The 25,058-nt window shown below is 47.3% G+C and overlaps 1 protein-coding gene across 1 annotated transcript in view; it reads right to left on the bottom strand.

The window, feature by feature from the left end:
* ACSL6 (acyl-CoA synthetase long-chain family member 6) overlaps window positions 1-3,370 on the bottom strand; it is a 44,073-nt gene extending 40,703 nt beyond the window's left edge. Inside the window, exon 1 of the mRNA XM_010578825.1 lies at window positions 3,334-3,370. The gene's annotated coding sequence lies outside the window, so the exon portion shown is untranslated. The remainder of the gene's footprint in view (window positions 1-3,333) is intronic.
* Between the last annotated feature and the right edge of the window lie 21,688 nt (window positions 3,371-25,058).

The following is a 25,058-nucleotide window of genomic DNA, read 5'->3' as shown; positions in this document are numbered from 1 at the left end:
CTAAACTAATTGTCCTGCAAAAGTAACAGGAAAAAATGGATAGCTTCCAACCAAATCCATGCCTGGGGGCATCATAAGCACCGGTGCCATGATGGAGCCAGAAGCGTGGATGCAGTGAGGGCAGCTGGAGACCTTGGCAGCAGCATGGATCAGGGTGGCTTCGTTTAATGCTAAATTGCAGCGTGTGGTCGCAGGGGCCACCCTGCACTTTACCTGGCCGCGGCCAGTGGGAGCAGGGCAGTTCCCTGACCCACCACAAACCCACCTCCTCCCCTGTCAAGAGCAGACCGCAGCCGAGCCCATGCAGGCTGTGATCCCCCATGACATGCCGGGATGTCGTGGCTGGACGGCGTAACAAATCCTGCCAGTGCAAGGAGCCCTCCTGCCCGCTCCTGCCCCTGGTGTCGTTCCCACTCCCACCATGCCTTTCCCAGGCGCCAGCACAAATATTTGTGCAGCGGCCCAGGGAATGGCGCAGGGGAACTGATCCAGCTGCAAACTTTTGGGGGTTTGTTGCTGCTGTTTCTTTTGGCGGCAGTACCATAATAAAGTAGTTTCTGAATAACACTCCGAGCATTCTGCATGGCCATTGCCTTACATTCAGGCAAGCGTGGCAGCCCTGGGAATGCATCATCCAAAGCAACGTAAAAACGTAAACAAGCTTATAACAGAAGACCTTCCATAACACTTAAGAGACAACGCAATGGCATGCCTAGAGCTAGTCCTGCAGAGGATAGGAAAGAACAGGAATATTTTGTACACCACTTCCCAGCCATGCGTTAGCCTGTGTTGTTTTGCTGACAGCTCAGACCGGACTGAAACTCTTACTTGGTCAAATTTCAGTTTTGTCTTGCCATCTGTAATATCAATAGTTATGTAGAAAGTGTTTGCAGCAGGGCTAAGCAGGCTGAACTGCAGCTGGCATTGCCTCCGGCTGTGAAGATCCTGGAAATCAGGCGCCTTGCTGTCTGCAGGAGGCTGCCCATGCAGTATCACACCGCAGATTTTCATCTGCTGCTGCAAAAGACCTAGACTGAGGCCACGACCTGCTAGCTTCTACCATATAATAGCTAAGAACTGTCTTTGTTATAAGGAACAATTCTCTTTAAGGCAAGATTACAGCTTGAAGAGCTCCAAAACTTGCTGACCTGCCACCACGGTAAAAGCAGAGCCACATGAACAATGAGCGGACCAAAAGGCCGTCTGCCTGTTGTGCGTCAAACACGTGCCCATGAAGACGGCGTTGCGACTGTCATGCTGGAATCCAAAACTAGAAAATGACACCAAAAATGGGAGCTTAAAAAAAACTAACAGTCATGTCATGATCTAACTATAATAAATATAGTTGTATCCCTCACTTAGAGTAAGCTGTCTATATTTAGGCCAGGTTAATTACCAATCAAACGCCCTGCAAGCTGTAGCACTTTTCTGAAGGACCCTGTCGGCACAGATGGGACGGAGTGAGGGGACCCCAAAGGTATAAGCACACCTGGAGAGAGCAGGGTTTTATCCAGACCCTGTGCACATCCAACATGACTGCCTGAATCCAGCCCAGGCTTCATCCCAAAACAACCTAGCAGCCAAAGAAGGCTTTGAAAGTTGCTTGAGGCTTATTTGGCAACCTCGCAGTGCAATAAGGGGCAAGAAAATAAGGGTTAAGAACGCGGCAGGTTATGTGCCAAAAGACCTGAAGGAAAGCGACTCCCTCCTCCCGCTGCAGGTCGATGGAAGGCAGCGGGGCAGGCAGCGGGGCAGGCAGTTCGGCTTCACCCGCTGCACGAAGCTGCCAGCTCCCGCCGTGCCCTCTGCCTGCCCGGGCTCCACGCCAGCGGCCTTTGGTCATCACCGACACACGGTGCCCGCAAACAGCCAGAGCTTCTCAAAATAATCACCGCATATTTTCTGCGTGCGAGAGCATCGCCGTGCTTTTAAAGGAACATAACTCTGAGTTTGTGTCTCGCACGTGAAGCCAGTAGAAAGGCTGATTACTGCAGAAACGGTCACCACGTTAGGGACCGCTCTCACGGTGCTGGAAAACAGCAAATAACCACGTTTGGTTTCTGCAGGTTTTCCGAGGAGGCCCCGCAGCCGTACCGGTGGCCATGCCCGACCTGCCACGCTGTACACCTCCAGGAACAAGCAGGGACCCTCCACCCTCCAGGACCCTCTCTGCAACCCCCTGAAAGCATCCTCTTCGTGTCCCCAACCCGACGTGTCCCCAGCATGCCAAAGGACGGGACGCACCAGGGACTGGCACGCACTAATGTGACACGGCAAGCAAGAAACCACGCTCGACGTCCCGAGCGGGTACTGCGTGCCCACAGGTAAGGTTTCCACGTTCTGTGCCTAACACCAGGGTACACCCTGCCAGCTTTTGCAGCCCACGCGCCAGCAGGCTCTTCCCACGTGGATGGAGCACGCACATAAGGAGGTGTGAATCCACAGCGTTTGATTAGAAACCGCATCGTGCGGTACATTTAACGCTTGTAACCTACCACCGCCGTGCAGCTTTGGCAAAGGCGCGTGGCAGCCACCGGCGTTTGGAGATCCCACGGGCAGCAGCGTCCATCACAAAGAGCCCACCTTGGAGTCTGCGTGGTTGAAACTCAATATACAGCAAGCCTGGAAACTGGCAGGGCGTCAACCACAACGAAACGAGTTTGCCGGTCTCTGCGGAGCTCCCGCTATCGCAAACAAGCCCTGACGTGTGGGACCGGGAGTTTGGGGGAATAAAGCCCAAACTGGCAGAGCCCTCCCGGGGCAGCCCCTGAAACCAATCTCCATCGTCTAAGTGACCTTGTCCCCGCTGCGTGGCCAGGCTGCGGGCAGAGCCGGTGTCCCCGCTGAGCCCACAGGGACCTCGGGGGGGACCCAGAGCCCCGGAGCCCCCCAGCCCACGCGGGACCGGCCTCCTGCAACGCTGTGAGCTCCAGCCAAAGCCGGGCTGGAGCTTCAAACCCCCAGTGCTGTTCAAAACATCTGAAAAAACAGGAAACTGCAAAAGCCACAAACCCTTTCTGGTTGTGCTGGTGTTTCGTCCCCGTCCTGCCAGCCGGCTCTCCCTGCATCGCGACACCCAAAACCGCAGCCGAGACCACCTTTTCCCGCAGCAGCAGCACCCGTGGGGTCCCTCTCTGCACAGAGGGAGCTCCCACACCCCTTTTTTTGTTTTGGTTTGGTTTTTTTGCTCAGCACCCCGGAGACCCTCTGCGGTCACCCCGGGGCTAGGTGAAGCCCCCCGGGGTCCCGCCCGGAGCCACCCCGTCTCCTCACCCAGATTTCAAGAATAATAATAAATAATAGAAAAAAAAAAAACCCCAGCCGGGGACTCACCAGGTGGAGGGGAAGCCGGTGTCCCCCCTCCCGGCGCAGTCAGCTCATGGCCGGGGCTGATTTTCCTGGACTTGTTGAAGAACTGCTGACTCCGGGACGTCCCACCCCCTTCCCATCTGCAAACTGCTGAAAGAAGTTAAGCTTGGCTAATATCAGCTTAAGCCGTATTAGCACAGCAGCAGCAGCGCTCCAGTGTAACCCTTGAGGCACTGGAGACTCCAGCTGCCGGCGGTGGGAGCCTTATTGCGGTTTCTCGCAGATGGGCAAGGCTCGCCCCTTCTGCTGCTGAATATTGCATGGGTTTGACACGTCTCTTCGTCGTACTGGAAGCTCTACGGCTCCTAACAGGCTCGAGGAAAGGCTTTTGGATGTAAAACTGCAAAGCCTTCCTGCAAATGCTCAGTTTAAAATGAAAGATAGCATCTTTTTTTTTTTTTTCCTTTTTGGGAAAAATCAGCATAAAATGAAGTTTCTGACGGTGAGAAAGCCCGCATTGCCAGTCCTAGTTTGCTAAATGAGAGACTTCATAGCTTGAGTAGAATAAATGCAAATCATCTGAATCAACAAAATAGCAAGAGAATAACTATTGCTAACATCATCCTTATGCTGTTACATATATTAAAAGCAAAGAAAAAACCTGGCATTTGAGCCAAAACCAGGGTTTGCTAATTTACACTGATAATAACAAAACAAAAACTTTCCAATTCATTTGTGGCGGTAAAAATTAATAATATTTAAGATTTGAGAGATCTGGCTAAGACATTTACCCTAACTAAAAGAACATGCCTTTCAACTGAAAGCTAACAGTCTCCGATTGCTTCCAACTCCCCACTTCTGAGCAAAGATAACCCCGGGTGGGCCACTCCTCTGGGCCCCACCAGGACCCTCGCTCCGTATCGCCACCTTATTTACTATTCTAGTCCTTCTTAGAATTGTGACAGTCAAGCAAGTCACTTGAGGAGTCCATCCCTCCCAAGGAATCGATACCTGGCTTTGTTAACATTGAAATTACTGTTTTCCTCACCTCTTTCTTTTTTCCCTGAAACTGTATATAGGCTAGATCTCCACATTCACTTGGCAGAGAAGAGGGGAGCAGAGGGCGAGATGCTGTCTGAACACTCTTTTACTATTATCATAGTTAAGAAAGTTTCTGTCTGACCCGTCCTAAATTGTACTTGTGATACTGAGCACATGGAGTGCGTAGTGGAGAATTCTCAAAGAACACTTAACACTCAGGAATGAAGAGAATCTTTAATGAGATTTCAGGCAAGCTTGTCAAACATCACTTGTTTGGCTCACATGTGGATATTCTGCAATCAGGTTTAATTCATAAAATCGCCAGGATAGGGCAGGGAGTACTGGCCTAAATGGTCTGCAGGTGTAAATCAGCATCACAGTGCTGGCTTAATGGGACCCCAACAATATTCACCAGCTCAGATTCTTGCCCCTTTGTTCCTTATGAGCCACAGCTTGACAGAAACTCTGTAGTCAGGAAAATATTTCAGGTGTGTGAGCAGCTCTGGGCTGGCTGGACCCTTGGGTGCCTGTAGCCCATGGATACAACACAGTTGTGTTCATGATGGAGTGCTCCAGAGGGGATGTGGGAATACTGACTTTAAATAAATATTGGATTAAAACCAAGTTACTGTGCTGCATTTATTTAGAAGAGGTCTTTCAAGCACCTGTTGATAAGGGATGCTCTTGCCTAGCTCCATGGAGCTCACAGTGGGCAATATACCCTCAGCAAAGGCGGAGGGCTTCAGTAAAGCAAGTGTTTCGGGACTAGCTTCAGACCCTTCTACCTCCCTGGTAAATTCCCTGAGCAGTTATTCCCATTGTCTTGTCTTGCTTTCATTGCACATACATAGAGCATAAGGACTCCCTTGCTGGAACAACCATAGGAGAAATACAAGGGAGAACAAAGGGAGGAAACTGGATTTAGGCTTCCTACCTTAAGGGAAGATAGATGTAAGCACACTCTAAGTAAGGCACAGAATAAAAGCTTCCCCAACGCCCCGGCGTTTTCTGCCAGGTGCTTTGCAGAGCAGAGCAATGGGGAGAGCTTTTTACGGCAGACAACCTCCTTTTTTGGACACGCAGCTGAGGAAAAGCAAGCACTTCACCATAAACAGGGTTTTGCTCTAAGAGCCTTTGGCACTGGAACTCAGAGGACAGTTCAAGTATGTGTGAGAGCCTCCTGCAGATGTATTAGCTGTGCTCTGCAGAATGTGAAGCTGAGGGCTGGCGGGGCTGAGCCCGGAGGTGCTGAGCACCCTGGACCCGGCCAAGGCAAGAGGAGCTACGAAGCCCTTTGTGCTTCAAACCAGGACTCAGGTGACTTCGGTTTCTGTAGAAAGCTGTCCAAAACTGACCCTCACCTTAGTGTGTTAAGTAGCGGGGTTGTTCATACTCTACAAGTACAAAGGAAAGAAGACTTCACCTTTTGTGCTGATTACTGCTCAGTCTAAAGCCCAGTGAGATCCAACTACCAGTAAAATCAATGGAAAGACTTCAAAGGACTTTTATGGGATTTGGCTGAGACCCCACCTGTCCAGGAAAAAAAAAAAAAAAAGTTGTATCAGTAAGTCACAGTGCTTTTAATGCTTACAGTTAGAATTCATGAGAAACACAGATTAAGGCTGAATTTTAAACAGGGTGATGCTTATAGCCAGGAGGATGCAGAGCCATCAGAGCAGCTAACCAAAGCTGTACCACCACGAAATCACGCTGGGCTCAGAGCTGGCCTGTGAGCTCCTGGGCTTTCATCGCTCCACAGCCCAGAGTCCCACACGGCGCTTCCAAATTCTGAGGATAACTCAATAAAAACTGCTGCTTCATCTTTCAGGATGGTCCCATAACCCAGGGCAATAGCTTCAGTTACTGAACAGAAATCTGCCAACAGTAGCTCTACATTCCTTAAGGCCTATCCGTGGAAAATCCTGCCATGACTAGAAATAAAAAACAGCCACTAATTAAAATAATGAAAGTCATGTAAAAGATGGGGGAACTTTACTGCCTCGTGTTTCTTTTTAGCAGTCTCTTTTTTCTTTCTATGTCTTCTGGTCAGATATTATGCCTGTATTGACTATACAGCATATATTTTTGACCACTTACGAAGCGCAGCAGGAAGAAAGCATACTGTATGAATAGAGGATTAACTCAATAATTAGGAACACTAATATGAGGCTACCAGGCAAGTGTTTCTGCCTGCTCTCCCTCTAGCCCTCAATTTCCTTACACTGCAGGGATGCCAATGGATGGCAGAGGAACAAAAATAAACCCATGATGATGATTTTATTGCTTATGCATCTCTTCCCCAGCTGTCATCCTCAAAACAGTTTACAGGCACCCAGAAGCACAGGCTCCATTTTGCAGCTGAGCACAGTGGGTGCAGTGCGCAGTGAGGTGCAGGGGCCAAATCCTGCCCCGGTCCAAGGGGCTCCTTTCTGCCTCCTGGCACCCACCAGCCACAGACCCCAACCCCAGCTCCAGTACTGCCGGCAGCGAGGGCCTGGCACTGCACCAGAAAATGGGGCAAAATTGGGGATTGGCATCAACTCACAGAAGGTTTTTTGAGAAATCTGTGGTTGGGCTGTGATTTGAGATGTCCTTAAACATTCAGTTAAATATTTCGCTGAAACATTCTTTCTTCTAACAGTAATAACAAGTGGTTACATTGTTTGAATGTTTTTAAACACTTGGGTTATGTTTCAGGATCTTTGCTGTTGCTTTAGGGTTTGGGGTTTGTTTGGGTTGGTTTGTTGTTGCTGTTAACTAAAGCAGCAATTAGGTTATTTGTATTTTTGTTTCTAGTCAGTTCCACTTTCTGGTTTTCACACCCTGCAGCATGCAGTACGTTTCTGGGCCTGACACTGCTGTAACTTGCTTTTGCTCTCCTATTTTCACAGACATTTTCGAGTCCCCATGAAGACCTTTCTGCCCGTGCTAGATTTTGCAAACTCTCCCCAAGTCTGTGCCTGCACATAAGCGAATTTTCAGTTCAGAGGTACATGGCACCTTTCTGCTGCCTCCTTGCTGGCAGGCTTTTTCCCATCTCCAGCCCCCTTCCCCTTCCCTGCTGCAAAAGCAGCCCTTAAATCCCCCTTTCTGGGTATTTATTTTAAGACATGTGTCTCAGACACTGGAGCAAGGTTTCAAAGAGTTAAGGTGGGGGGAGGCCCTCAGACAGCTCATTCTTCAGTCTCAGTGACCCAGAGCTTTTGCCTTTTCAAATGTATTTAACCAAATAAAGTGAATAGAGGATATGCAAATGTCTTTTTTCCGAAAGGAAACACAGCCCGGGATTGTTGTTGGCAGGTCAGAGCATCACACCACCCTCAGCAGCCTCTCAGCTGCAGGGATTTGCCTGGCCGGGCAAAGGCTGAGCTCAGCCGGCACAAAAAAACCCCAAACCACCACCAAAAAAACCCCTTTCCAGGCAGAATAAAACCAGGTGAGCCAGGAGGGGGATGGACCCACAGCGACCGCAGCCCCATGGGAATCAATCTCATCTCAAAGGTTCAGCGGTACCACTCAGGTATCCTTTCGCAAGTGGGCTGCTCGAAGGAGTTATTGGAACATTTTGTGGAAGAAGAAAAAAAATCTGATTTAGCTCATCTGGACTTATGGAGAATGGGTCTACCTAAAACTGAACTGTGTTGGACATATGAAGTAAAGTACATTTAATATTTCAAGAGGGATTTAATATATTTGTCTTTTTTTCTCTGCCATTGGAAACAATCTTGAAACAAGCTCTAAATAATGTTCTTTCTGCTTTTTATACCTAAATACTATTCCCTGCAGAAACCACATTTAAATCTGCATCATTCACATCTTTTGCAATTTCAGTGCAAGTTTGGCTTAGATCACTTCCAATTCATTTAAATCAACAGCAGAATGATTTACTCTTTTTCTAGATACTTTTTCAAAGAAAAAAAAAAGTTAAATTAAATCAGCTTAGCAATTTCAGTTCTGTTTCCTGTGCCGACCAGCTCATACTTGCCCTTGGAGAGAAAAAAAAAATTAATCCCAGTTTAGCAAACACCCCGGCTGCGCCTCTCAGCTGGTGCCATCTAGCAGTGACTGGACACCCCGGTGATCACCGCAATGTCTGTATTGCTCATTGAGCTGATTTTAGGGATTTGGTAGCCCTGGGAAAGGAGTTGCTTGCTGCTCTGGAGGCGGAGGGGAGTGTGGCTGTGACCCTCGCCGTGCAGACACCCTTCCACGTCTTTCCCTGATGAGGCTGTTCCTGAGCCTCCGTCTCTCCATCACCAGCACAGGCGGGTCAGCGCAGCCCGGGGGCTGCTCTAGCTTGTGCACGGGGGCAACACAGCCTCCATTTCTCAATGGCTGGTGGGAGAAGGAAAGGTCATCTTAGACCCTTTGTCTTCTCAGCTGTGACAAATGCAGTAGCTTGGCTTGCTTAGCCCAGGAAAGGAAGGCTGCGCAGCTTTCCATCCAACGACAGATCAAGCGGCGGCCCAAAGGGAGCTGTGGTCCCCTCTGCACCCAGCCGCACACCGCCTGTGCTCTCCGCAGCAGGAGAAACCCATCCTTTCCAGAGGGAAAAGCTGCTAGGCTGGAGAGGGGCCCTGGCCCCGGGAACAGGCAGGACGGGGGCAGAGAGCTGCCACGTGGGCAAAGTTCTCAGAGAGGAGGCTGGGCTGCGGGTCGGGAAGGAAACATCACAAGAAAACAAATGGCTTGGCTGAGACATCACGCTGGCATCCAAACAAGCAGGATCTACGTTAGTCATAAGCAAATCTAAGCTGAAAGTTGGAAGAATTCAGAGCAAAAGTTTCTAGAACAACTTTCCAAACTGAAAGCGTGTTCACAAGCAGGGAGGGTCACACTTCTGTAGAAGGGCCAGCCGAGGCAGCACCCCACACCAGGTCCCTGCCACCCCAGCACTTGTGCTTCCAGACCCAAAGATGCAGCTCAGAAATGAAGGCTTTGCGGTGACTGCGATCAGGCTGATAGCCTTGAAGCGGCCGTCCTTCATCTGTGGTTAAAGCACAGCCCCAGGTGTCCTGATGGAGCACCAGGGTGTCCATTCCCAGGTTTGGGACTGGTGCTCCCCTCCTTCCTACCATCACCAAAACCCTCAGGAGCAAGAGTGGTGAAGGCTGTCTTGGAGTTTGGCCACTACACAATGGGCTTACGTAGGTAACCACCTCAGCTGCAGGCTATAGTGGAGAAAAGACCCTTCTCCGGGGTTGTTATTTTTCTGAATCACCCAGTATCTGACTGCTGGTGCAGCGTTCCCGTCGGACAGGAACCGCTGCTCCCGAGGCCAAGTGACATGGTTGACCTCAGCGAGCAAAGCCAATTAACAAACTCCAGGTATCTCTGGAGCCCCTTGGCCTCACCAAGGCCAACCCATCTGACACTGATTTTGCAGTAATGAAGTGGAAACTGTTCACTCTAGTTCACATGTGGTGTTTCTGAGATTGTATCTACACCACCACAGCAGCCACATGGTTGAGCAAATGGAAATGTGAGCTGCAGTCTTGCAACACCATAGCACACAGGTCTAAATGTAAAGAGTTTTCCTCCCTTAATTGGGGGTTTCCTAATGAGATGGTGATTTCCACTGAATGATATCTTTTTTTTTTTTTTTGACAAGTGACAATTTCTTCCTGTGGCACAAAAGAAGATGAAATGGACAAGGCAGTTGGCTTTATCTTCTTTCCACATTTTTGAGAGTGGTATACCACACAGCACGGAAGACAGAAAAGCACCTTGTGTGGCTAACTGGGGAGCTTCTGGGACAGCAAGTGCAATATTTGGGTTTTGTGGGAGAATTACTGCAGGGTTTTGCCAAAGCCTGCCATGAACTCAGCCCACACTGAGCAGGGGCTGCATTTTTAGCCATACTTTTCCAAACCATCTGCTACACGTTGTAGCTACATCACTGCTCGTAAAAGCCCAAGCAGTGAGTAAAGAGTGGGCGAAGCATGCCCACAGCAGGGAGTGTGGGGATGAGCTCTGGGTCCTGGGGATGGCCCGGGGGCTGAACTACCCCTGTGGCTTTGAAACCCTTTCCTGACTAAAAATCCCCACTCATCTCAGTGTCTTACCCTTTCTCACCACCAAGTTTTCCATAGCATAGTCTCCAGAAGAATGGTAGAATATTTATAATTTTATCTATATACAGAGCATAAGGAAGATACAAAATCAGGTAAAGCCTCCCCCTTGGCCTCGCCTGCCTCCCCACCAGCCACGGGTCACCTTGAAGGCTCCGTGACAATGTTTACGGTGGAAGGAGGATTTGACACAGTAAATGACTTGTCATCAATAAGCGCTGATAGCACGCTATGGCACTCAATCTGAGCCCAGTGAAACATTTACTCATACCACGCTGTACAGTATCAATGCTAAGTTCCTCGGAGTCTCCAAAAAAGGATTTGCAAAGACTCTGAATCAGCATGTCTGGGAAGAAAAGCCCCAGGAGAGCCAGGAATGGCTCACAGCAAACTACAGGAAAGTGCAGAACGGAGTACAAGGGCTCCCGCTGGGGTTTCATGGATTTTACAGATATATTTCAAACATATTTATCCATATTTTAAAGCCACGTGCTCCCTGGTATACCTTACTTCACTGCGTTTGACTGGTTTCCAGGGTAGGAGGGTATCTGGGTTCACTAGTGCTGTAAGCCCTCCTGTTCAGAGGGAGAGGAGGAGTGAGGCCGAAGCAGTTTGGACACTGGTATCTTGTCCGGAGGGGCCAAGGCCGGAGAGCTGCAGGAGCGGAGCCCTGCGGGTGGCTCTTCTCCGAGCTGCCCGTGCTCCTGGCACCCGCAGCCCTGCAGCAGGGACAGAGGGATCCCGGTGCCAAGGACCTGCGGGGCTTTGGCTTCGCCCTGTAGCACAAGAGACATAAATAGCAGTGATGGAAGAAACTCATTACTTGTATTGATCCATCACCAAAGAACACATGCAGAGCACTTAAAAATAAAAAATCGTATTAATAGATGCTCCTCTTTCCTGTTTGTTTCTGATCAGAAAGAGGGTGATTAAGTTGATAATTTTGTTTGAGTCTGTATGAAGAAATAATCTAGCAAAGCCAAGAAAAAAGCCAAGGGAAAAGAGCTGCCCTGGATGCCTGCACATCTGTCAAGAGGTAAATGCCTCTGTAGTGTTACCTACCATCGCTTCTTCAGTCTCACCCAGACTTGCCTCTAGTTAGCTACAAGTTATTCAGGTGCCAGTTGCAACCGTGCAGTGATGAAGGAGGAAGACGCTGGCATTTCTCTCCAAGAGCTCTCAGAAATGTAATAACGAGGAAAGGTTTAAACCCTGTGGTGCTCTGCATTGTTTGGTGACGTCAAAACAACGGCAATTGTATTCTTACTGATGTAATGTTGTATTTCTTTGTTCCTGGCTTTCTCCCAAGTCAGCTTTCCTATTTCTGTGGGTATTCAGTTAATTCAGTTTACCATCTGTCTTCAAAGATTTTCTCCTTTTTTCTTTACTTGAATATATTTGTAATATCCATAGTAGCGTGGAGACAAGAATCGAATAAATGTCTAGATTAGTCCAGAGCAGCAGAGAAAAATTGCTATGTGCTGTCTTTCCCTGCAAGCAAGCAGGGAAATCCAAACACATTTACTCTTTCCTTTTGATGGTATCTAGCAACTGTTCAAATGGAGCAGTAATAGAGGGATGGAGAATAAAAGCAACTAAATATACCTCATCAAATAACGCAGGCTTTGCCTCTTGTGCAGCAGCCAGCACTCCGCGGGCTGGTCTGAGCAGCCTTGGGCGTCTGCTCTGTTTCATACACAAAGCACAGCAGGAAATATTTCTTATCCAGAGACCTGAATTTCAGGGCATCATCAAGGACTCCCGTGTCACAGCGCGAGAGCCGGGTTCAGAAGAGGGACTGTAGAAGTCTCTTGCAACACCAGATGAACCTCCTGCTTCCTCTGCAAACATGCACTGAAATATTTGGAGATGCGCTGGTGCCAGAGAGGAGAAGGGACACCGTGACAGCAGAATTCCCTTCTCGTGCCTCCACACACAGGTGCCTGCCGGGGCCTCCGGCAGCTGCCAGGAGTCAGGACACCAAACCCTCCTCTTCCTCACTGTAAGACAGGACTCACGGGGCTGCAGTCACATGAAATGAGGGGGAAAGAGAAGAGCAGAGGAGTCTCTGGGACTTCCTACATTTACTGAAGGGGAGAGGAGCAAGGGGTAAACTCTAACCTTGTACTGCTTCAACCAAACCAGCCCAACGTGCAAATCCCCACGGGGATTTGTTGTTGGGCTTGTTTGTTTTATTTTACTATATCACTCTGTGCATCCATCAGACCATCCAAGCCTGCACATTAGGAAATAATTAGCTCTGTCTCTCTCTGACTTCTACCACTGCTTCATTGAGGTGAACATTATAGACCTGTTCTCAACTAGTCAAAACCTTTGTAACGATGCCAGAAATTAATTCAAAACAAACAAGAGCGCCGCGCTGGGCTGTGATGGCCAAGGAGCCCCTTGTTCAGTAAAGCAGCACAGCCGCCGTGACTCCTTTGCAGCACGGAGCAGTGTCTGAGGGGATGGGGCCACCAGAAAACCGAGACCGTGCGTGAGAGCAGCAACCGCGGGCACATGGCTGAGCAAGTGCCACGCTGCCGGGTCAGGCAGGGCCCTCGCCTCTCCAGTGGGATCCATGTCCCACAGGTGACCTGCGTTGATACCCACCTCGGCTGCTCCCGAAAGTGCCGCTGCAAATAGCAATAACAATACATCTGTCTTCCCAGGGCACCTATTCTGTAGATCAAAACGTTGGGCTAAAGTCACGGTCCACACTAAAAGAAGATGAGCATGGTGTTAAAGGGAGGCCACGAGTCAGAGCCGCACCTGAACGGACACACACTTTGGGATAGCTGGATGCACAAGGGAGATGTGTTTGGACGCAGCAGAGTAAGCACCGAGGCGGGAGGCACAGGGATCAATACCGCAGGGTGGACGTGGAGGCCTCAGAGCAGGCGCCCGCACAGGAGACCCCTTCCCAGCGGGCCCAGTTCTCCTCCCGTTGTCATAAACAAGCTTGGTACATCCAGTAACAGAGCTGAGAGCAGCCCCTGGGGCCTTGGGGCCCAAAATACTGAAACAAACACTTGCCTGCAGCCTCTGAGCCAAGTCCTGCTTTCTGATTCACCCACGTAATTCCCTCTGGGCCATATTTGCACTGCATGAGTTTTGCTACAGTTCAAAAGCAGCTGATTCAAGCTGCTGATATAAGCAGCTGTAAGCCCACTGACTTTAATGGGAGCCACCAGGATATTTTCAGAGACAAAATTCAGGCCAGGGATACTAGGTTCCCATTTTTTTCAATGTGAAACATCCCTTTTCATAATCAAAAATAGCAAGTAGATAAACATAAATAATTACAATGTTTTTCATTCTTGACAATCTCCCCCCTCCCTCCCCCGAATATTTACCTAATGATGCAAAGATGCTGTCTTTTAAAATCATTTGCCCTTTGTACTTCTTCCCCTTGCAAGTCTGCCTGTCTAGAGGAAAGCTGTTTGACAGATAGAGGGGGAAACAGCACAGACATTGAACGTTACCTTTCCTTAGGAAAGACATTTCACACCGGTTCAAAGGACTTGATTTTGAATCAGTGCAGCAGATCAAGTCAAGCTCAGCCTTTAAATACCTTACAGAGAACCTCCTGTTTCAGACTTGCAATAATTTTCTAATCCGGACACACTTTGCATCGTTACCTCCTGCCCACGGAACAATGGGATTCACCATCACCCCCTGCCCGACAGCTGTAACGCACAAGCACGCACACACAGGCGTCCGAGCGCGCTGCCCTATTGCACATCCCCCCTACAAATAAAGCGCCCTCACGAATTTGCCGAAGACGGCCCAACCGAACCAACCGGCAGGATGATTTGGGAGGAATTATGTAATGCATTTTCAGCTGAGCTGGCTGTACCGCCTTGCGATACCATCTCATTGTGCCGGCGGCCGACTCGCACGCATGCAGCACCGTATCCCCTTGCCATCTTTGCTACCCAGTGCGCGCTCCCGCCTGCCTTCTCCCTTCCAAACCTTTGAAAATACCCTTGACTCCGGCGCAGGGGAGAGGGTCGAGGAGCTGGGAGGGGTGGGGGGAAAAGCCTGGAAAGCAGAGCTGGAGTCAGAGAGCTCCGGGCCGGTATTTCCCCGCACGCTGCGGGGAAGGGAACTGGGAATCAGCGAGAGGAGCCGGGGGGGGGGGAGGAAGGGGTTGGGTTTTTTGGGGGGGGGGAGCACTCACCCAGCAGCAGCCAGCCGGAGCCCGCGGAGCCCAGGAGCGGGGCGAGCATCCCTGCGGCGCGGCCCGCCGGGTGCAGCCGCGCACTGCGGCGCGTTCACTGCGCACCCGGGCGCGCTCCCTGCGCGCTCCCTGCGCACCCGGGCGCGCTCCCTGCGCACCCGAGCGGCCCGGCCCGCCGGGTCCCGCACGCTCCCGCAGCATAGGGCGGTATTTTTAGCCGGCCTCCTCCTCTCGCCATCCTTCGTAAAAGGGGCGGTGGATGCCGGCTGGGGTGCGGGAGCATCCCTCTCCCTCGGGAGGGTCAGGAGCAGCAGCGGCTGGGGAGGGCAGGGAGGGGAAGGGGAGAAACTTTACTCCACGGTGGTTGTTATTTTTCACCTTTGGCTGATGAAATTGCCGCTGGACCTTGACCTGCACGGGAGAAGTCCTAAAAACCCCGAGCAGCAGATGCTGAAACACCTAACGGCTTCATCAGTAGGTCGGCATTGCTTCTAGGTGTTTTAACATCTTAAAATACAGTTAACAGCTACTTAAAAAAAAAAAAGAGACAAACTGCTTGTGTGATACTAACTACATGGAGGGGGAACAGCAGATTTGCATTCTTAGCAATTCCATCTTCCCCTGGAGAAGCCAGCTGTAGAAAAATTAATCTCCAAGCTCCATGGTACAAGAAGGGCTTTGCAGAAAAAGGCTTTAAAAGGGCTGCACCAGTGGCAAGACCACATCTTGCATCCCTCTGGCAATCACAGTGCCAGTGGGGTAAACAGGACTGGAGCGGCAAGAGGCAGAAAACACAGTGTCTTTTTTCCAGCCTTTTGAGTGACTGACATGGCAGATCTGCAAAGCAGGCAGAACCTCTTGCTCAGAGCTGTGATATGTAGCTGATTAACTCTTCATGAGCATAGACCAAGATACAGCAAAAAGTTCCCTGCCTGTACCAGGAATTAGCACTAGTTCAGGTACAGTTACAGCTGTCCAGGGCACACATTTCCTTTGAAGATAAAGGCTTTTGGGTTTTTTAAAGGTGAGAATGAAGTTGATGTAAATAAAGAATTTCCACTTCATGGCAATCAATTTTTCACAATGTGGTTTCCTCTCTGATTCACTATGAACAGGACTTCAAAAAATTTCCTGTATACAGAGGACCAGCAGCTGACTAAAACTGATGTCACTTGTGTTAGTGTCACCACTGCCCACTTCTGAAAGCTGTTAGAAAATTGCCACATCCATTTTACTCCAGGGCTATTAGGCTTCCAAGATCCATGGTCTCAAGGCAGAAAAACATCATCAAGCATGCTAACAAGCGAGCTGGGAACCAAAGACAACTGGATCTCATTCTTCAGACTACAGTTCCCTTGGTAAATGCCTCTACAACAATTGTGACTTCAGCTACACTTGCTGTCATAAAATCAAATCAAACAGCCATAAAGTAGGACATATCTACTGCAATCTATTTTACTTAAGAGTAAAAGAGATTATAGATTAAATACTGCACAATCTATTTTACTTAAGATCTTTTGTCTAGCCTATTCCTACACCCTTCTCTTTCTTGATAAAGAAGAACAGTTTCTTTACCACTTTTTACCTTCATTCCTGCAGCAAATTTTGTGTTGGAAGGCTCTTAGTGTGTCTCATCTGCAGGCTACCCAGATCCTAGAGTCCCTGTGTCTAAGCAAGCCCAGACTTCTTCCTGAACCACCAGTGTCATTTGCTGAGCCCTGCTTCTGGGATCCTGAAAACCTCTGTTAGCTAGAGGTGACAATACTGAAGCTCACTGATAGGACAAATTAAGTTGTCCTAGTGACATGGGATGTCTTGGTCTTTCAGGAGAGGGACCTTTTTAAAAAATACTTCCTTAGGGAAGCTGAGGGACCAGTAGAAACTGGTTGAAGTGCACCAGCACCCAAACCTCCACTAAATAGATTTAAAGCAAACAGATTTGCACATACAGTTTCACAAAGAGTCCTGAAAACACTTTTCCTCCATCTGACATAGGAGGAATGAAGATCATGGACACAAAATACCACCTGGACCTCCATGCCCTTGCCTTGGGGAGCTGCAAGGTGTCTGCCTATGCTCTGCAAAGAAGAGCTTTCCTGACCTCATCTCCTGCAGCAGCTCCTCCAATCTCTATGCAGATTAAAAAAAGACAAGTGACTTCCTGTGTTTTACCACAGATTTCCTGCCTCTCTGAAGTTCTCATGAACCTTTTTCTAATTCTTGACTTTAAAACCTTTGATAGCTTTCTGCTTCTCTGTACACTAGAGTCCAAGGCAAACTCAGCCCAGTTGGTCATCAAAAGGTCCAGCTGCTCTGTCTTCTGAAGTTGTTCACTCCTCAACGGCAGCCAGTTTAAGTGCTCTTACTTAGTGTTCATCATCTGGGATGACAGTAATGGAGATTCTGTCTTCAGAGGTGTCACAGTGGCAGACACCTGTCATGATGCTGACATTTTCCACAGTAAGAAACCACCCAGAATGTTATGAGTCACAGAAGTGCCCCGAATTGCTACTATGCCACAGAGCCATCTCTCCTGCAGAGGGCATACCTCCAGCCAGCAAGAAATTTAAGCCACAGGCCAACAGCATCTTCCTAATAGCCAGAGCAGAGGACAACATCAGAAAAGACTGGCCAGGGAATCTGAGCTTACACCCCTCTCTAAGCTATGTTAAGTTTTCCAATTCACCCCAAAACTTCTTATGGCCAGAAGAACCCTCTGCTCTGTCTTCCGTCACAGCCAGGGCTGGGTTATAGAGAATCTGCACTGTAGCACCTCCCTGTGAATAAACAAATCCACAGTGGCTCCGACTTGCTCTCACAATTAGGTGCAATAACATTAGTCTATCAGAGAAGAAATACCAGTTTCTTATTTCTTGCTTGAATACTTTTATATGTCTATTCAATAGTCCAATGTAATCTGATTGCCCCAAGTTAACACTAATATATATTAAAAAAACACTTAGAAAGTGTTCCATTCTGTTAAATCTTTTTAAAAGATATGTAATACATTTCAAGCTGCAACTTGTCTGATTTTTAATTCAGGTTTTTCAGAAGTTCCTCATTCCCAACCAGCTGGTAAATAGTTACTATGGCAGCACTTTATGCAGAGTGACTCAGCACTTCCCCACATTTCAGTAGCAGTTCTGTCTGCCCTTCTGGTTTCTTATGAAGATAACCTTGCCCTCTCTTTATCATTTCACTGCAGAACTCCGATATTAAGAAGATCATTCTTCCCTTGTGTAATTCAGCATTTATTGAGGGAATCAATGCAAGAATCTGCTAAGTAAAGATCATATCTATTCAGGATGGTCTTTCAGCTTTCCTTTTGTGTTGATCGCAAAGGTATTTGAATGGTTTCCATCATCTCTCAGTGTCTTTTTGGAGCTTTATATTACCCATTGCCAAGTGAGCTAGTCTAACATCAAACCTCAACACACCCAGCTTCAAAATGTCCCAGTCCAGTTGACTGTGAGCAGAAACCCCCCTTCCCTTTGTTATTGTTCAAAGTTCCTTGATTTCTGTTCCTGGGCAGGAACTTTTTTTTTTTTTAATTTAAATTGCTTTGAAGGTTATATTTATGCCTTGAGTTTTCTTCTTGATCCTTTCTTTGGTCATTAGAGGTGAACTGGTCAACCAGTTCTCATTATTACTAGCAGCACTGCTGTTTGGGCACAAAGAGAAGCCACATACCTTTTTATCTGTACATTAAGGTGAATTGTGGAGAACAGGAATCCACCACAGTCATCCAATCTGCCATGTCTAAAAGCATGAGAAGATTTTGGTGAGTCATCAGTTTAGAAATAATTGATTTTGATAACAGTGAAACCTGGAAAGCCTGAGGCGTTCCATCTCATGGTTGGATTGCCCCAGGGCTAGAAAGGTATGAACTTTCTCATCATGGCTTTTCCTGCAGTTGAGGTATTTGTTTTGCATACTTCCGGCATGTCATAATACAGGTGAGTCTAAACTGGCTGCCTGGGGTTCTCATCCAAGTTCACTTCTCAACTTTCACTTTCTAAAATCGCAGTTGACAGGCTTACAAGAACCCATATATCAAATATCTGTGGAAAGGGTTAAGGTACTTTTCCAGTACACTCAATGAAAGTTAAGATAGGGGTTTTTTAGACCTGCAATGCAAAAATGCGCCTGAGGAAGAATCTTTTGGGGTTTTTTCCCCGTAAAGCTCCTCACGTGCCTTCCGCCTTTCTCTCGACTAGCTCTGACCACTCACAGTCCTGATGTCCCACACGAAGCCCTTTCCTCAGTGTCCGCCCCTTTTCTCGGCCCGTTTCCCCGATGGAAGGACGAGGCCGGTGGCGGCCGGAGCCGGGACCCCAGCGATCGTCCGCGGGGGCGGGCGGCGCCTCCAGCACCACGGACAGCGGCGGCCCCGGCCGGCTGCCGCCCACGCCCTCCCTCATCACTCTTACAGTAATTAATTACTGAACCCACCCTTTGGCCCATTAAATCCCTGGCATTTGTGATGGGCTCCCTCCTCTGGGCCGTATTACTTGTCGATATTGGAGACAGCAACAGGGATGAAGATATTAGTCTAGAAGTCACGCTTGTTCCTTCCCCGTCTTCCGCTTCTGCACCAGCCTCTTCAGCCTTTTTCTTTTTCTCCTACCTATGGAAGAGAAGATAATGAGGTCCAGATAATTAGGTCCATGCTGTACTTGCCAATGGTCATCTCACACAGATGAATGTGGGCTTCTGACTGAGGGCTGGAGGGCAGCGTGTGTGTTCAGGATGAGCAGAGGATGTATTTACCAGAAGGACAGCACACAGATCAGTGCCATTTGGCGGGCCAAATCAGGATGAAGTGACAGGACTGACATTACAGTAAGTATATTTTGCATCTCATAGCCAGGAGAACAGTACAAATTGCTGCTGAAAGCTATACAAACATGCTGTATGGCACCAACTCTCCCTACCTGCCTGACCTTGAAGATTTAGAGAAAGGTATTTTGGCTAAATGAAGGGACAAGGTCAACCCCTTGAAGTCAAAGGTAAACCTTGCCTTAAGTCAATAGAAACAGTTCCTTCCTCTGATCACTACACAGGTACCTAAAGCATTCTCAGCTTTTGTATTATTCACATTAGCTTGCAGAGCATTTTGATTTGCTAGCAGCTCTCATCTAAACTACATTTCTGTCAGTGTGTACCTTACCTTACTGGCAAGTGTAGAGTTGCAGTCAGGGCACAGGGAGGGCTGTCTGCTCCCTAAGGTATGGGAAGCTCAGACTCAAGCACAATAACACGTCCGACCTCACCAGCCAGGGTGCAGTCCTGTGGTATCAAGTACAGCAAGCAGGACAGGCCTCAGGGTGGCAACTGGGGGTCAGCCAAGAGCCCAGCCCATCAGGTAACTGTGTGGTGATGGGGTAGGTCCAAGGTCAGGAAGTCAATCCACAGGTTGGGGTCCAAATCAGCAGGGTCCATGGCCAAGCACAGGCATGGCTGTGACTGTCCAGAGACCAGCATTCCTGCAATACAGGGGAGGAGTAAAAGTCCCTGGGACTGAGCTTAAATGGGCTCCTGGGCCCATGGGAGGGGTGTGGGCAGGAGCCCAGCTGAGGCTGGTCAGGACCATCAAAGCTTGTTAGTGCCCTCAGGACTCTGACAGTTAAAAACTTTCTGCAGCAAGAGCTGTCTCTTAACGTTTGACTTCAGCTACTTGGCATAACAAAGGCTCCATGTGATACTGTAACAGCACTGATTAACTGTCTTTTATCTGTTAAACTCTCACAGTAAAGACATTTCATTCGATAAATGTATATATATATATACACACACAAATTATAATTCTTGGACTCTGAAGCAATTTACCAAGTGCAAATTTTTAATACATCTCATCAATTTGATCAAATTTAACCTATGCATGACTGTTAGTTGAGATGAATGACCTTAGGACCAAAAATGTTCCTGGCTATAAGGAAAAGGCTGGGCACAAAACCTCTACTTAACTAATCACAGGAAAAATCAGTTGATTGCCTATGCAAACTAGGAAAAATAGAATATTTCATTTCTGAGGATAAAAAAATACCAGCAGGCATTAGACTAGGAATGGTATGATGACCTAGTTTATTCATTTGGTTTCTGTTAACATCCATTCATCATCATGAACTCTCTGAGCTACTTCTGGCCGGGTTATGCAAGGAGAGCACGGGTGTGACTGCTGCTCTGCTGCTGCCCCAGTCAGAGGCTCCAGCTGCAAAAACAAAGCAAAAACTTACAAGAGCTTTTTGAGAAAAACCAAATCCCAGTCCTGCTCTTCCTACATTACAGTAAGAAACGAGAAAACAAGTAGTTCTTTTATAGTTGTTATGCAACAAATTAAGATATTGGAATTGGACAGAACTCGTTTAATCTTGTAAACCTTCACGCCAGCTATGCTGAAATCACATAAGGCAAACAAGAGATATTCAGCTTAACCTCTTCTGGCTTAGAGGACATATTTACAGCTTGAATCCAAAAGGATCCTGTCAACAAACAGGAGCAAGCTCTGGTCGCACTTATGCTGTGGTCAGTAAGGATTCATTTTATTGAAGGAAATTATGTTACACCTCCATCAGACTGGGAGTAAAGCCTCAACCCCTTTATATAAACACAAATATACATTGTAATGACCTTTGCACTTCCATTAGAAAAAAGTTCTTCTCTTTGGATTTGGATAATGGAGAAATACAGATATTGTGATTTGGCTTGTGGCTACTGAGCCACACCTCTAAAGTAAGTAAATGACAAAGCCAATACCTGAGCACATATGAAAGTGCCATCTTTTCATGGTATTTTGATGGGAATTCCTCAACTTTAAGTGGAGTTTTAGAGGATAACTTATATATATTAAATAATTTTGACACAGATATTGGATGGAGAATTCACCAGAGTATAATGATTTTATACTAACTGTAAAACTACCTGTGCTTCACTTTCCCTTCTTCCCCAGCCTATGGATGAACATCAGGAGGCAGGGGAAGGGGAAGTGGATGCAGACCTGTTAACGGCAGTATTGCGGCATTGTGTGGGCAGTGAGGTTGTACAGTGGCTCTGAAGTGACAGACTGTTCACACCAGTAATTCAGTGAGGTGTCGATCCTATCATTTGAAAAGCCACCAGGATCCTTTCGAGCTGTAAATGCTGCACAGAGAAACAAAGCCCTCTGCTTCCCCAACCTAGGCGAGAAGAGAGATGCCCTCATGGCCGAATTTTGCCATTGATCAACGATGTGACCTTGCCAACAGCAGCAGACTGCCAGAGCAGGGCAATGAACTTTCTGCTCTGTTTTCTCCTGTAGCAATCCCTTTTTGCCCCTCTGGTTTTGAGGAAGCTGCCATCTGCTGTCGGTAACGTAGCTCATGCAGACAGACACACAGCGCTGGGGACGGGGCCAACACCAGTGAAAGCAACCGAAGTCAAAGAGCTGCAGAAATTGCCCATTGAGAGCAGAGGGTGAAATGCCTTTTATATAACTTCTTATTGCTATCTCTCTCACACATTAATTCACGATTTTATATACTTAGCTTGTACTGAAATGGAGCATCTTTTAAACAAGTGTTTGTGTTGCAGACAATGAGCTATTTAAGCCTGTCTATCGGGGCTTTTGGTGTCATTTGCCTTCCTGCCATGATCAATAGCTGGCTGCCTATTTGTGTTGGTTTAATTAAAAGATAGAATGGATAGGTCATGTAATTTTTATAATAGCAAGGCTAAGAATTTAGAAAACTGTTCAAAATGAAAGAGAAAAGAGGTATGAATATCAGAGCTGACCCTGACAGTGGCAGGCACTTTAGAAGTATTGTAAGGAGCATCAGCGCGGAGCCCATTTGTGCTACATGGAAAGAACAGATCGCTGTTTACCTGGATAACAGCAAAAGTGCCTATGAAATAGTAAATCTTCAATTCATATTTTGAATCAAAAAATATATCTCGCAAGGGAGTAAAATATACTGTATGGTCTAATAAAATGGATGTAATAGAAAAGAATCTTAGTCTGAATGCATGGATGCAGAACTGAATGCGCAAAAAGGGGACATAAATGAAATCAAAGCGCTAAGGGGTTTGGATCACTTCAGTCAAATGGAAAATGCCATTGCATGAGACAATTAATTTAGAGGAATTACTCTCAAGAGCATGTGACATCAGCAGGGTTTAAAGCCAGAATTAACAGTACAAAAGACCTGCATTGCTTAATGTCCTCTGGAAAAGGAGGTGGATGTAATGTGGGAAAGCGTGGAGTGCCAAGTACTCTCTGAAGCTGAGTATGAGGCATCCTGGTAGGATCTCACAACGATGAGTGACTGGGCAAGAAAATAGTGCAGAAATTTCAGTGTTGGTAAGCACAGACATGCACATGGGAAAGATAACATCACTAAAAATAGCAAAGGGCTCTACATGAGTCTTACTCAGCCAAGGATCACTGTGGACCGTCCCCAACAGCGTCAGCTCAGTTGTGGGAAAGGCTGTGGGAAAGGCTAATAAAATATTCTAAATTGTTTGGAAGTGATTGGAGTATAAAAAAAGAAAAAAGGCATTGTGTGTGGTGGCCGTATCCTAAATACTGTTTCTGGGTCTGCTCAGGGCACTGCGGAGTACAAGGGGGTGCAGGAGTGACTGGGGGCACAGAGGAGCTTTCTGAGCAGGAGACACTGGGAAGAGGAGTGGCAGAGAGGGAGACCCTGGGCTTTGCAACCAGGAGAGGCAAGAAGAAGGTGAATTGTAAGTGGTAACTCATTACTTCTCAAAATATCAAAACCAGAAAGGCATTCAATGAAATTGGCAGACAGCAGCTTGGAAAAAAAAAGAAAAAAAGAAAAAAAAAGAGAAGTACCTTCTTACTTAAAACTTAGCTAAATCACAAGGTTAATTGCTGTGCAGTATAATGGAAAGAAAAATCTATATGCAAGTTCAAAGAAAGGTTACACAAATTCACAGATCATAACACTTTTTGTAGCATTACATTCAACAACGGGGATATAACATTTGTCTCAGAGATTTCCTACATTGCCAAGGCCCAGGTGTCAGGAAGACACGGTAGGGAAGGACCTTTCTATGCAGTCTGTGTCTCAAACCTTTTCCTGAAATATCCACTTGCTGCTCATAGGACACTGGGCAATGACAGACTAGCACATCGAGCCTTACGTTCTTTGGTAACATTGGTATGTTCTAATGTAAAAGCTCAAAAAGCTGAAAGCCAGCACATGCTCATTAATTACATGTAGACATTTACACTGAAGTATATGCAAGAAGCTAATACATTCACTATATACAACAGAAAATGAATTGACTTCGTTAATGACATTAGGAATATAGCTGTTGAGCTAAACCTTTTATACCCAGCAGAAGAGATGGTAACTCAGCTCAGGTCACTGCTGTGATGGCAACAGAAACAAGGGATGGTGCTGCCAAACAGCAAGGTTACAACCAGCCAGAAAATCACACCAGGCTGGAAGCCAGTAAGATGTGAGCCACTAGCCACCATTAAATAATTTAGAAATGAAGCAGCTCTTCTGTGGAGGGCTCCAAAATCCATGCTCATATTTTCAAAACCTGTCTTTCCACCTGCAAATCCGTAATCACAAACACAGTGATGTTCTCGGTGAAAGTGAAGTTGGAGGCACTCGGGCATTGTTTGTGTCAATTTTAGTACAAAGGGTGATGTTTCAGAAACTGTCTCAGGTTATACAGCGCAAACTGGAGACCGTATGGAGGTGGGGGTAATCGTTTCTGCAAACACTGAGCTCAGAGAGCTGAAACATCAGCAGACTTTGACATCTAAGGAGACACTGGAAATGACTGTGGAGTTGTGAGAAACCTCAAAATAATGCTCATATACCCTCCCATTTCTTGGTCTCCAGCAGTTACCTAAATTATTCCATGGGATGGTGCTTATTCACACATGTTCTGGTTACAATTTTCTTAAAGGAGCAATTAGCAATACAGCTTCAGGCTGACTTGAGCGGAGTTTGAAATAATGGCTGTGAGACCAAAAGGAGGAAGTTGGTTAGCGAAATAAAAAATGGATAAAATTAGCAGGGAAAAGTGTGAATTATTTTGGTATACTTTCTATGAGAGAAAAGCAGAAACACCAACAGGTAAATTCTGGGTTTAGGTCTTTCCCCGCTGTGGTACTGAGGGTTTCAGGCAGTATTTCTGTTTTCATGTGCCTATACGAATACACATCAAAATTGTGATGTAGCTATTGACACAGACTTTTCAGACTTTCCTAGTCGAGAAGCAGAAACACGCCCCAGCTGAGCAGCTGCTTTGGTGGCTGAACACGGGAGAAGCGTTGCAGTGCTGGGGACCGATGATACAGGTGTGAAAATCAGAAGGTCTAAGAAATCCATAGAAGGCTTTGATTTTCCATTTACATCAGTATTTTGAAAACACCTCTTGAAGGTTAAAGCAGCCGCCTTTAAGCACACAAGAGAGCTCAAGATCTTCTCCTAAGG

Source organism: Haliaeetus leucocephalus, unplaced genomic scaffold (genome assembly GCF_000737465.1).
Source record: "Haliaeetus leucocephalus isolate CR32 unplaced genomic scaffold, Haliaeetus_leucocephalus-4.0 Scaffold656, whole genome shotgun sequence".
Taxonomy (NCBI): Eukaryota; Metazoa; Chordata; class Aves; order Accipitriformes; family Accipitridae; genus Haliaeetus; species Haliaeetus leucocephalus.
Note: the sequence above shows the minus strand (reverse complement) of the source record. Positions and strands in the feature narration are given on the sequence as shown.